This window comes from Schistocerca serialis, chromosome 1 (assembly GCF_023864345.2).
Source record: "Schistocerca serialis cubense isolate TAMUIC-IGC-003099 chromosome 1, iqSchSeri2.2, whole genome shotgun sequence".
Taxonomy (NCBI): domain Eukaryota; kingdom Metazoa; phylum Arthropoda; class Insecta; order Orthoptera; family Acrididae; genus Schistocerca; species Schistocerca serialis.
This window is the reverse complement of record NC_064638.1, coordinates 1,003,361,521-1,003,372,956: the sequence shown is the minus strand read 5'-3', so window position 1 is coordinate 1,003,372,956 and position 11,436 is coordinate 1,003,361,521. Positions and strand designations below refer to the sequence as shown.

Sequence of the window (11,436 nt, the reverse complement as noted above, 5' to 3'; positions counted from 1 at the left end):
TATAAGATTCTTTAGGAACTGTACCTCGCTTAAGTTATTTGGACCATGGAAACAAAATGGCGGCCATTTAAAAAAAATTGGTTTTTTCAAAGATTTTTTGACATCGTCGGCCAAGTAAAAATATTTATAGTTGATAGATCGGAATAAAAGTGGTACAACTCCTAGACAATATAGTTAGCTTTGTCGGAAACAAAGAATCATGCCAATCGGTTTAGTATATTTGAAGTTACCATACCGCTCGATAAAAAAAGTCATTTGGAGAAAAACTCGTTTGAAGTTTTGACTACATATGCAACTTACGTTCAATCTGCTATTCCGGCTCCATAAGCTAGCCCTTCCTCATCCTCATAGAGGGCGGTCTACTCGATCCGGGCCATCCTGTGCTGCTCCAGAGCCGCTCCTACGGCCGGTGACAAGCGGTTTTCGGCCGCTTGAATCCGGTGGTCGTGCTTGGCGAACTGCGTCGAATAGAGTCCCAGGGTGATGTCCATCGTTGTCATGGTCTTCAGAATTGCTGAATACCCTTCGTTGAAGCTGCTCACTACCAGTCGGTAGTCGCAATCTCCACACAATGCAAATGCTTGGGGGCTAACTTCCAAACACACGCGTTCAAACTTTCATTTGAATTTTGTGTGTTTCCTCCCAAGCACCGGTACAATAACTCGTCCTCCGAAAGAAAAAAAACTGGTGCTCAAAAAAGGCCGAATTTAGGCAGGTGCTTCGTTTTGTTCAACCGCGAATAACAAATATTTCCGTTCCGTATTCGGAAAAACCGTTTCATGGGTGGATTCTAAACACTTCTACGGATCCAAAAATGCAATTAAAAAAAAAACAATTTTTGTACCGAAAGATAGTAAACCTCCCCTTAAGTGATTTAGGGACATCACGGAAAACCGAAATCAGGATGGTCGGACGCGAGTTTGAACCGTCGTCCTCCTAAACGTGAGTCCAGCGTGCTAATCACTATGCTACCCCGATCAGTGTGGGCTGGATTAGGGAAATTTAGTGTCATACGGCCTTATTTCTTCAAAGAAAATGGGAGAGCCGTCAGAAAGAACTCGGAGCGTTATTTGACCACGTTACATCAATTTCTCGTCCCAGAACTTCGTCGCAGTAACATAACTCGTCAAAATGTTTCGTTTCAGCAAGACCGTGCGGCAGCTCACACTTCCAGTTTGTTTATGTCAGAATTAAGGAAGTTGTTTCCGGGGAAAGTGAAATCCACCGGTGGAGATGTTGACTGGCTGCTCTGCTTTCCAGACCTTACTCCATGTGACTTTCTCTTGTGGGGCTTCCTCAAGAACAAAGTATACGTCAATAACCCACGTACTGTATTTCAGATAAAGGGTACCATTGAGCGAGAGATTCATGCTACATCCCTTAACTTGCTGGAAAGAGTGATGACAAACTTCGCGCAGAGCATCAGCGAGTGTGTCGTAAAAGAGGGCCAGTACTTAAACGACATTATCTTTCGCAAATAATTAATTTCTGTGAAAATTAGCATGTAAGATGTAAATTGTCATTCACTGTGTATGTTTGGAAACAAAAGAAGTTGCTGTATCATAAAATGTCACTGTGTTTTATAAATTCAAAAATCATTAGATATCGCTGACACACCCTGTGGTATTGTATCTACAAGGTAGGTGCTTAGTTGTGCTCCTTTCCCTCGTTTCTCTCTTTCATCTGGTTGGGTATGAAATAGAACTAGCATGTGAGGACTTTGATAGGGAAGGCGAATGGTCGACTTCGGTTTATTGGCAAAATTTTAGGAAAGTGTGGTTCATCTTTCAAGGAGACCGCAAATAGGACGCTGGTGCGACCTATTCTTGAGTACTGCTCTAGTGTTTGGGATCCGTACCAGGTCGGATGAAAGGAAGACATCGTAGCAATTCAGAGGTGGGATGCTAGATTTGTTAGCGGTAGGTTCAAACAACACGTAAGTGCTAAGGAGATGCTTCGGGGACTCAAATGGGAATTCTTGAAGGGAAGACGACGTTCCTTTTGAGGAACACTATTGAGAAAGTTTAAAGAACGGGCATTTGAAGCTGACTGCCGACCTATTCCACTGTCGCCAACAAGGACCACTAAGATAATATACGAAAAATTAAGGCTCATTCGGGGGCATAGTCGTTTTCTCTCGCTCTGTTTGCGAGTGGAACAGGAAAGGAAATGACTAGTAGTGGTACGAGGTGCTCTCCGCCAAGGTGGCTTGCGGAATATCTAAGTAGATTTCGAGGCTGCTGTCTGTGTCTTTATTGATATAGATTTAACTTATGCGGCGATCTTGAAATACCTTGCAACCTCTGAGATTTCGCCATGGCCGCTCCCTCACACAACGTGTGGACCAGCAGCAGCCACTCACCCAGGGGAAAGCAGTCCTTAGCAAACCTCTAGACTACCTGATGTCCATAAGACAACCGACGTATTTCGTGGCAGATATGTTGTCTGCTGATCAGTCGACTCGAACGCTGCCACCTCTCTAGCTCTGCGCACCTGTGACGGGTCTCTCACCACGCCGTGCCACGTGACCTGTGAAGCCAGCGAGCGTCATGGCACGCAAGTCTCTCATCTCACACTGCCTTTCTGCATTTTGTTACGATCATCCTGTAAACGAAAGTCGTAAGCGAAGAGTCTTATAGTGTTGCTGCTCTGGTCTTATAAATCGTTTATGTATAATGAGAACTTCTGTGGTCCTACTACATTTCCCTGAAGCACACGTTTCTGTAGATAATTTGTCATCTGGTCTAACGAACTGAGTTCTATTGGTCAAATTCTCATCGAGCCGATGATATATCAGCCAAGAAACTCCGTATCATAGTACCTTGTTTATCATAGTAGTCGACAGTGTAATATGGTGTGGAACGCCTTTCGGAAATCCTCTCACCTGTATCGACCGTTTCCCAAATTTTACAGGATGTCGTGTATGAATAAATCAAACCGAGGGTCACACGATTTGTTTTCCCTGAATCCGCGTTGATTCTTTATGGTAAGCTAGTTTTTCTTCAAGAATGCCATAATGTTTGAGTCTAGGAGATCCTCTAGGATTCTCCAAAGGACTGGCACTCAAGATATTGGTCTCTAATTCTGTACGTTAGATGTGTCACACTTTTTTGAAATAGTAGTTACGCAAAACTTTCTCAACAAATGAACCAGCCAATCACTGTAAAATATAACTGGAATTCCTACAGAGCATGATGCTTTGTTTACTTTACTAGGAGTTGTAGTTGTTTTCCAATACCTGGGATCCTAATATCAATGTCTCTCATTACTGAATCTGTGCGACGATCCAAGTTTAAATATAACCTGAACTTCCTATGATTTTCTGATAGATGGTATGTGGGCATATGACTAAAAAAAGGAATGCGAAACAGCGGTAGGGGATTTTTCTTAGTACATTCGAAGACGACAGTCAACACTTGCGAGAGCAATGCTTGATAACACTCTTGAATAAAAACGAGTTCTGTAATTCTCTGCTTTCAGATTGTTTCACGTTATAAGAGTTGATAAGGATGACAAGTTTTGCATGAAGCTTTTTTTCCTACCTTTAGACAAGTGAGTGAATGTTATTTTGTGCTTCTTCTCTTTTATCCTTAGATGAATTTTTTCTCTTGCCCGTCTCACTAGAAATGGCTCTGAGCATTATGGGACTTAACGTCCTAGGTCATCAGTCCCCTAGAACTTAGAACTACTTAAACCTAAATAACCTAAGGACATCACACACATCCATGGCCGAGGCAGGATTCGAACCTGCGACCGTAGCAGTCCCGCGGTTCCGGACTGCAGCGCCTAGAACCGCACGACCACCGTGGCCGGCTCTCACTAGAAGGATCGCCCAACGACCATCTGTTATTTTGTTCCACTGGTAGTGAGCTGCCATATTCAGACAGTGAAACGCAATTACTCTCACCAAGCAGATATGTTATCTTTGGGTTACATTCGTCCCGAATGATCTCGATGGATGATACACACTGCCTTTAACGGAATGTTCCTTATCTTTTTACTAATCAGGTTGATTACTTCAAAACCCAACTTGGCTTTAAATTTTCGTTTCCAATAATCACGTATTTGGACAGCAACAGTTTGATTGGCAGATTAACAATGTGCAAGGAAGCACCTAGGAGCGAATCACCACTTTAGGATACTCGAAAAACACAAAGATTACCAAGACTTCAAAAGCTTCATAAATTTCATCTGCAATTCTCTTGTAATTTCATCTACTTTTTTACATCGTCACTTTGACACTATAGCATTCGTTGTAGCTCGACAACAGTTGAAGTAATTTCTCCACGTAATATGGAGCAACCTGTTAACTCACTCGCTTGGAACAACCTCCAGATTGCATATCTAACATGGATATATTCCACCTAAAACACGTTACAGTAAGTGCAACGAGGTAATCGGTAAAGTGAATCTCGTCTGCGGCAATAGTTAACAACGCTATTAGCGTTAGCATGATAAAGGGTATTGAGGAAAGCTTGATATCAAACTTGACAGACATATTTAATTTTTCTCTCGTTAATGGGTTATGGTCCACCCGACGGAAAAGAAGAGTAGTCCGACCTATTGCTAAGAAAGAAAACCCAAAATCACCTTATGATTACTGGCCAATTAGGATCTTACCAGGTAAGTCCAAAGCCCTGGTGTTTATTGTTCACAGCTACATTACTCAATGCTAACGCAAAATGAACTTATGTAACAAAGATCAGTCCAGTTTTCGTGGACATCAATGCATAGACACTTAATTAAGGCAAATGATGACCTGAAATACACCATACACAGCCGTGAGGCCAAGATGCTGAAATTTCCAGGCAGAGCGTTGAAGAGGTTTGAAAACAGGCAGCAGATTGTGTCTGTGGGAATGAAACTTCTGCCTCAAAGGATCCACATCTACATCTAACAAGGGAACCTCCCCATCGCACCCCCCTCAGGTTTAGTTATAAGCTGGCACAGTGGATAGGCCTTGAAAACTGAACACAGATCAATCGAGAAAACAGGAAGAAGTTGTGTGGAACTATGAAAAAAATAAACAAAATATACAAACTGAGTAGTCCATGCGCAAGATAAGCAACTTCATGTAGAGCGTAGACTCACGAGCGCCGTGGTCCCGTGGTTAGCGTGGGCAGCTGCGGAACGAGAGGTCCTTGGTTCAAGTCTTCCCTCAAGTGAAAAATTTACTTCTTTTTTTTTCGCAAAGTTATGATCTGTCCGTTCGTTCATTGACTTCTCTGTTCACTGTAATAAGTTTAGTGGCTGTGTTTTGCGACCGCACCGCAAAACCGTGCGATTAGTAGACGAAAGGACGTACCTCTCCAAAGGGAACCGATAACATTTGATAGCAAGGTCATAAGTCAACCGATTCCTCCACAGGAAAACACGTCTGATATATTCTATACGACACTGGTGACGGCATGTGCGTCACATAATTGTCTGAAAATGAAAAATTAAAATATTCATTCGAGGGATGATTTGAACCAAGGACCTTTCGTTCTGCAGCTGCTCACGCTAACCACGAAACCACGGCGCTCCTTGATGTTGCTTATGTAGCACATGGACTACTCAGTTTGTATATTTTGCTTATTTTTTTCATAGTTCCACACAAGTTCTTCCTGTTTTCTAGATTGATCTGTGTTCAGTTTTTCAAGGCCTAACCACTGTGCCAACTTATAACTAAATCTGAGGGGGGTGCGATGGGGAGGTTGCCTTGTAAGACTACTCTTCAGTTTACAGTTCAAGTGTCCGGCAGAGGGTTCGTCAAACCACTTTCACACTATTTCTCTACCGTTCCACTCTCAAACACTGCGCTGGTAGAACGAACACTTACATGGTTCCGTGCAACCGCTGATTTTTCTTATTTTATTATTACGATAATTTCTCCCTATGTAGGTGGGCGTGAACAGAGTATGTTCGCATTCGGAGGAGGTCTCGCAGCAACTAAAAGCGTCTTTGTTTTAATGATTTCTACCCCAACTAGAGTATCATATCTGTGACACTCTATCCGCTATTTCACAATAATACAAAACGAGATGCCCTACTTTGAACTTTTTCGATGTTCTCCGTCAGTCCTGCTTGGTGAGATTCCTTAACGCACAGCAGTACTATAGCAGACGGTGGACAAGCGTAGTGCAGAGAGTCTTTTTAATAGACGGCTTGCATCTTCTATACGATCTGACGAGAAAACGCAGTTTCTGTTTCGCCTGCCCACAATATCATCTACGTGAACGTTCTAATTGAAATTGTTCGTAATTGTAATCCTGTGTATATAGTGAATTGACAGCCCTTTGATTTATGCGAATTGTGTAACTGATATTCAATGGATTCCTTTTAGTACTCATGTGGATAATTTCACACTTTTCATTATTTAGGGTAAATTTACACTTTTCGTGCCATGCATATACATTGTCTAAATCATTTTGCAACTGGTTTCAATCTTGTGATTACACTACCAGATGGTAATCATCTGCTAACACTATAAGATGGCTGCTCAGATTGTTTGCTTAATCATTTATATAGATTAGCAACAGCAGGGGGTCTGCAACATATCCTTGGGAAATGCCACAGATCACTTCTGTTTTACTCGATGACCTTTCTGGCAGGAAATCACGAACCCAGTCACACAACCGAGACTATATTCCATAGGCATGCAATTTAATTTGAAGCTGCTTGTGAGGAACTTTATCAAAAGCCTTTTGGAAATCTAGAAATTGGAATCAATTTGAGATCTCTTGTCGAAAGCACTCATTAGCGAAAAAAAAAAAAAACTAGTTGCCTTGTGCACCAGCGATATTTTCTGATTCCGTGCTGACTGTGGGTCAGTACATCGTTTTCTTCGTGGTAATTCGTAATGTTACAACACTGTATATGTTCCAAAATAATTGTTGCAGATCGACGTCAGTAATACGAGCCTGTAATTATGCGCATTACTCTTACTTCCTTTCTTAAGTATTGGTGTGATTGTATATGTTTGATATGTATGGATCTATTATATTATCATACTCTGAAAGGAATGTAATTGATTCTCTCAGGAGTGGCATAGGGACAAGTTTTAGGCCCACTATGGTATTGTTCTCTTTGTGTGTCAATGACATCTCGTTGATTCGTAAATATCATTTCTAGGCCAACGACCCACAGTTTTACTTCAGACCTGCAAATATCAGTACTGCCATCATCCAGATCAATGACGATCTGTCTTCCGTGGTCAGAAGGGCGCAAAGCCTAAGACTTAAAACAATTGCAAAGGAGTTTTAGTTTCAACACTATGGGTACGTACAGTAGACTTCCTCTTGCCTCTATGACTTCCAGAAATTTTGAAACATATTTCCACCGGGTATTAAACGTACACTTGCACCAACGCTTGTTCACCCGAACCTACACTATTTCGATGTAATCCAAAATTGGACGAGTGGTGAAAACTATTAGAACTGACCCTGAATACTTGCGTGAGTTAAAAAAAAAATATGGCTCTGAGCACTAAGGGACTTAACTTCTGAGGTCATCAGTCCCCTAGAACATAGAACTACTTAAACCTAACTAACCTAAGGACATTGCACACATCCATGCCCGAGGCAGGATTCGAACCTGCGACCGTAGCAGTCGCGCGGTTCCAAACTGTAGCGCCTAGAACCGCTCGGCCAACCCGTCCGGCGCGTGAGTTACATCTGCAACACTCAGCTGTGTGATCATGCCAGTATCTCATACTGAAACTGGAAAGATACGGAGAAGATTAGGATGAGTCCTGCGCAAGGATGAGTTCCTCGGTAGTGTACTGGTTAGCATCACTATCTGTCACACGGGAGACCCAGGTTCGATTTCCAGCCGGGGGATGGTTGCAGCCAGACAAGTTACGTAACTACCATACGCTACGTCTACTTCATCGGCTCCTTTACGTACATGCATTCCAATAACTAGCATGAGACCACATGTACCTGCCATCACACCGTAATCACAGCACAAAGTCTCACTTATCTAGTATGCTAGCTGTGCCGATCCGCAAACTTCTTCTCTGTTATTGCTCTCCGCCTCTGGAAGAAGCTACCCTGCACTCCGCGGACAATTTAATGGCATGAAAGTCGAAGCACTTCCTTTTGTCAACGTCTCAAGTAGTCTCTTAAAATTGACACATATTGCCAGTTATCTTTCTGTCAAATGGAAAAGCAAATGCCTCCACCTTCCCTCAATTCTTCTTCTTTTTCTTTTCGCTTCTCGGGCAGTCACGCCACTTTTTTTCTTCCACTCTTCATTCACTTTCTATCACGTCCTCTTTCTCCTTCTCTACCATACTTTACATCACGTCAGTTGCAGTCTATGCTCTTCACTGAAATCTACCTGGTTGTGCTCAGCCTTTTTTGCTCTACCTTTCATGAACTGATATAAACTCAGCTTTTCTTCCTATAGCTATATTAGTTTCACTATTTAAGCTATAGTTACTTCTAAGCGTTGTATTCTTTGTCAAATGTACATCTTTGATAACATCTGTGTCGTTATTTGAAAATAATGAAAATGTAGAACGCCTGTTAAATGTAAGAGATGGGCCTGATCTTGTCAGGCTAACATATTAAAATGTACCAAGTGTAGTTTAATATTCTCGATAATTATAACGGAATTTTGCTGTAAAAGGTATTATTCTTTCGAAAAATCAGCGATATTAGTCGCTGTAATTCTTCTTTGTGTTGGAGCAGTCACGGTATCATATTTCTACATGGAGAATTTGGCTGGGATTCCCAGTACCGTCAAGATTTAACATGGAGGGAGAGGTGGAAAATATTCTATTCTAATTCTTGAGTATATCTGAGGGCAAGTAGTACAAAGGTAAGTAGAGGACAGTGCTGAATGTCGACTTTGACGTCCGAGAAACCCGTATGCTGACTACACACCCTCTCAGTAACGTCGTCCAGTTACATCATAGACAGAGGATGAAGAAGCAGCTTGCCTACGGACATAGTCTCATAACGCGATAGCAATATGTCTTTCATCTTAGTTCGTCATCCATGGAAATTAAATTTTCTGTCATAACGTCGAATGAGATGCCGAACACCATACGGCGAGCGACGTAGGAAATTTATGCACCTTCAGGATTGGATCAGCTTATTATTCTATTCACTAATCGACTGCTGGATGGGCCGGCCGGAGTGGCCGAGCGGTTCTAGGCGCTTCAGTCTGAAACCGCGAGACCGCTACGGTCGCAGGTTCGAATCCTGCCTCGGGCATGGATGTGTGAGATGTCCTTAGGTTAGTTAGGTTTAAGTAGTTCTAAGTTCTAGGGGACTGATGATTGGTTCAAATGGCTCTGAGCACTATGCGACTTCTGAGGTCATCAGTCGCCTAGAACTTAGAACTAATTAAAGCTAACTAACCTAAGGACATCACACACATCCATGCCCGAGGCAGGATTCGAACCTGCGACGGTAGCGGTCGCTCGGTTCCAGACTGTAGCGCCTAGAACCGCACGGCCACTTCTGCCGGCTGGGGACTGATGACCTCAGATGTTAAGTCCCATAGTGCTCAGAGCCATTTGAACCATTTGAACTGCTGGATGTATAACTGACGGAACGCCACCCAATTTCTTAAATTTTACAGCCTTGGTCAGTATATGAAATGCACATTGGAATATATCGCACTTTTCCTCAGAATTTCAGGGATGAACGATCTTCGGAATCTCCCTTGCAACAGTGAAATAGTTCTGCGTGCAAGTTGTTGTCTAGATTTCATGGGGTGCGAAGACGTTTCAGGTTAGCAAAGAAATGAAAATTTGGCACAACCACATTAAATTTGTGATATGGTCAGAAGTCGCGTTTCGAGAAAAGCCGTCATCTTGAGGTAAGATATATAAGAATCACTACCTGTAGGTAAGAGTCTAGTCCTGAAACGCGTCTGGTTATGTATGATCTTATCATGAATTTTACGTAATTGAGCCATATTTGAATATTTTACAAAATATTTTTCAACCACGACCACACCTCCAGATGAAACGGAAAATTCTAAATTGCTTTTTAACTATTACACACCATAAAGATTCGATATCCTATCCATGTAGTCGAAGGAGCTGCAGGTATTCGGTCACAGTGGTTTCTCAGTTTCTTGTCACCAATATACACTGTCCGACAGAGAAACCGATGCACCTAGAAGGGAAGGAGGAAACGAGTTGAGATGGTATGAAATGTTATGTCAATGATTACAAAACTGAGTCAAATTTACGAACTTGGCAGTACGACCCACTTATTAGTATGACGTAGCACCTCCTCTGACCTTGATGCGTGCACTAATTCGGGTTGGGAGGGTGTTATAAAGACGTTTCATCCTCTCCTGAGACACGGTGGCCAACAACTGATGTAACTAGTCAGTGATACCAGGGATAATTGCACTGGGACGGAGTTGACGTCTGACCTTGTCCCGCACATGTTCTATCGGGGACAGATCTAGCGACCTTGCTGGCCAGGCGAGTACTTAAATATCTCACAGACAGTACACAAAGACACGTGACATGTGTTGACGAGCATTGTCCTGTTGAAAAAGGCCACCATGATACCGTCGAATGAGAGGTACCGCGTTAGGACGCAGGATATTCGTGACGTACCGTTATGCTGCAAGAGTTGCCCGTGCCACTACGAGTTGGGCCTGTAGTTATAAACGATGCTCTCCACGTTATGACGTCATGAGTAACACCAGCAGGCCTCTCCAAAACACTGGGAGAACTGCACCTCTCGCCAGGTCGCCGAAGCACTCGCCAACGATGGTCATGCGAATTATCGCTGTGTTCATTGCTGAATACAGCGGAACGCCATTCATGAGCAGTCCTTGCTTCCCCGTAACGGCACCACTTCAGACACAGTCTTTTGTACTCTGATGTTAATGGCAGCTTGCAGATGAGACAGTAAGTCCCCAGTCCGGCTGCTGCTGCTCTCCGACCAACAGTGATGGATGACTCAGAATGTTGCAGGGATTCCGTTGCTTGTTCTCGGACGGTAGGCGCAGCTGTGAAGGGGTTACGATGTACTTGGAGCACAGTGTGGCAATTCTCCCTTATACGGTATTGCAGTGTCTGTTCTGTTAAGAAGAACGATGCACAGTTCCTTTAGATATACATCCATATCAGAAGGAACAGGCACTGCGGCTACTACAGCCGTTATGAAATAGATGAGGTATATTCGCAGCTTCGAATACGAATTACCATCAGCTGTGAAAGGGAATGACGATAGTGAAAATTTGTGCCGAAGCGGAACTCGAACTTAGATTCGCTGCTTCACGCGAGCGGCCGCTTTAATCGTTTGGCTACCCGTGCACGACTCACGGCCAGACTCTAACTCCCATACGATATTGCAGTTCCTGTGTTACGCCGAATCACTACGCAAACGAACATGCACTTCGACGACTACAGCGTCATGAAATACATAAAAAATGTCATTGTCCCTGCGTCACAACCTGTGCTCGTACACACATTAT

General features: G+C 43.0%; 1 non-coding gene across 1 annotated transcript; it reads left to right on the top strand.

The window, feature by feature from the left end:
• The first annotated feature begins 7,674 nt into the window (after positions 1-7,674).
• Positions 7,675-7,777, top strand: LOC126424689 (U6 spliceosomal RNA). The gene has a single exon (XR_007576202.1). It is a non-coding gene; the product is annotated as a U6 spliceosomal RNA (small nuclear RNA).
• The last annotated feature ends 3,659 nt before the right edge of the window (positions 7,778-11,436 follow it).